Here is a 2,840-nt window from a genome sequence, read left to right as displayed (position 1 = left end):
AGAGGGGTCACAGGGAAGCGATGAGCCAGTCAGGGTGCAGTATAGCACCGATGAGACACACAACTTTCCTCTAGTTCTTTGGTGCTTCCTTCCCTCCACCATCACGACCTCAATTCTACCTTATAAATCGGATTAGACCAGAACATGCACACTGCTACAGATAAGAGCCTGCAACACAGGGAATCCAGGATTGGTAAACTCCCCAGGGCCAACAATGAGTAGAGATACCAGGAGAATTAGGGGAGGTGGGGGAGAAATCGATCACAAGGATCAACCTATAACCCCTTCTCAGGGAGACAAACAATGGAAAAGTGGGTTAGGGGTGACAGAGTATGATGTAAGATATGAAAATAATAATCTATAACATATCAAGGGTTCGTGAGCGAGGGTGGGTGGGCAGGGGAGGGAGGTGGAAGAAATGGGGAGCTGATGTCAGGGGCTCAAGTGGGAAGAGAATACTTTGAAAATGATCATGGCAGCATATGTGCAAATGTGATTGACCCACTGGATGACTGTACGGATTGTGATAAGAGATGTAAGAGCCCCCAATAAAAGTATTTAATACAATATATGTAAGTTTTTTTAAAGTGACTGCAAAATGACAGAGAGTTTATTATTAGTTGTAAAAACATTCCAGAATTAGATAAGAATAATGGTTATACGAAACTATGATTATATGTTAAAGCATGGAATTGTACCCTTTAAAAAGGTTAATTTCACAGTAAGTTAATTATGTACTCTGAATGAAAACATAAATTAAGGAAAAGATTGGTCAGAAATCCAGAGAACCACCACACACTTCACTACTAACGCTACATCAAACCAAATCCCATTTTCAGTTGCCATCACCTTGACCCTGACTCACGGCAAGCTCGAGTAAAACTGACGGGAACATAGCCCAGTCCTGCGCCATCTTCACGTTTGCTGGCATGCTCAAGCCCGCTGTTTCGTCCGATGCATATTATCAGCACTTTCCAATCTTGGAGTCTATCTTACAATAATACTAAATGAGAGTCCTTCCCCTCAAATTAGACAATACTCTGTTGTGATCTAAATGGTCTGCGCGGACTATTGGAGATTGATTTCCAGACATTTCTTCATGAGCAGTCTTAATCTGTAAGCTCTACTGAAACCTACCTCCCATAAGTCATCCTCTTGATATCTGAAATCCTAGTGGCATGGTTTCCAGCGTAGTAAGAACTTGCACGGAACCACAGTACAGCACGCTGGCTGACAGAAGGGTGGTGCCAAGATGACTTTTGACACACGTGTTTCTGTGCTATGGTTGTAGGTGCCATCACGTCAGTTTCCACTCACAGGCATCCTGGGCACAACAGATGGAAACACTGCCCAGCCCTGTGCCTTCCTAAAACTTGCTGCTATGGTGGAGTTCATTGTTGCAGCCACGATGTCAACCCATCTTGTCAAGAGTCTTCCTCTGTTTTCACTGTCCCTGTTTTTCCAAGCACTATTCCTTTTCCAGGGACCGGTCTCCCCGGGTAACACGTCCGAAGTACTTGCGATGAAGTCTCGCCATCTTTGCTTCTAAGGAGCATTGTGGCCATAGTAGTCCACGACAGATTTGTTTGTTCTGTTAGCAGTCTGGGTCACGTGCAATAGTCTTCACCATCATCTTAGCTCACACGCATCTATTCTTCTTTGGCTTTCTTTATTTAATGTCCAATGTTCATATGCATATGAAGCCATTGAAAATACCAAGACCTGAGTTCGGTGCACCTTAATCTTTAAAGTAACATCCTTGCTTTTCAACACTTTAAAAAGGTCTTTGTCGCAGATTTAACCAATGCAATGCATCATTTGATCTCTTGATTGTTGCTTCCATGATGAAATCCTTGAGAACGTCAATCTTTTCTCCACTTCTCATGATGTTACCTAGTGGTCCAGTTGTGAACATTTTTTTTACATTGAGCTGTAATCCTTATTGAAGATTGAAATGATCAGTATTCATTAGCAAAATTGAAGGCTGCAATTCTCAGTCTGCAGTAGCAAATAATTCAAGTCCTCCTCACTGTAAGCAAGGAAGGTTGTGTCATCTGTTTATTGAAAAGTGTTAATAACCCTTCCTCCAATCCTGATGTCCATTCTTGTTCAAATAGTTCATCTTCTCTGATGACTTGCTCAGCATACAGATTGAATAAGTGTGGTGAAAGGATACATCCCTGGAATACACCTTTTGGGTTCTGTCTTCCTTTATTTTATTCTCACAACTGCCTCTTGATCCATGTACAAATTTGCCACGAGCACAATGAAGTGTTCTGGAATTCCCATTTTTCTCAAGTTTATCCATAGTTTGTCATGATCCATACAGTTGAATGTCTTTGCGTATTCAATAAAACATAACTAAACATCTTTCTGGTATTCTCTGCTTTCAGTCAAGATACATCTGACATCAGCAATGATATCTCTTGTTCCACATCTTTTTTCTGAATCCAACCTGAGTTTCTGGCAGCTCCCTGTCAATGTACTTCTGCAACCATTTTTGAATGGTCTTCAGCAAAATGTACTTGCAGATGATATCAATGATATTGCTCTATATTTTGCATACTCTGTTGGGTCACCTTTCTTTGGAACGAATATAAATATGGATCTCTTTCAATCAGTTGGCCCGGTACCTGTCTTCCAAATTTCTTAACATATACAGGTCAGTGCTTCCAGTGTTTCATCAGTCTGTTGAAACATTTCTATTGGTATTCTATCAACATCATGTAATGCTTCTAGGCTTGTATAATTCTATAATAAAAAAAAAACCAAAAACATGGAACTGTGTGTGACCTCCTCCCTGGGGGACAGACAAGCGAAAAGTGGGTGAAGGGAGACGT

This window comes from Echinops telfairi, unplaced genomic scaffold (assembly GCF_000313985.2).
Source record: "Echinops telfairi isolate 266 unplaced genomic scaffold, ASM31398v2 ScPeMD7_5868;HRSCAF=6743_0, whole genome shotgun sequence".
NCBI classification, from domain to species: domain Eukaryota; kingdom Metazoa; phylum Chordata; class Mammalia; order Afrosoricida; family Tenrecidae; genus Echinops; species Echinops telfairi.
Note: the sequence above shows the minus strand (reverse complement) of the source record.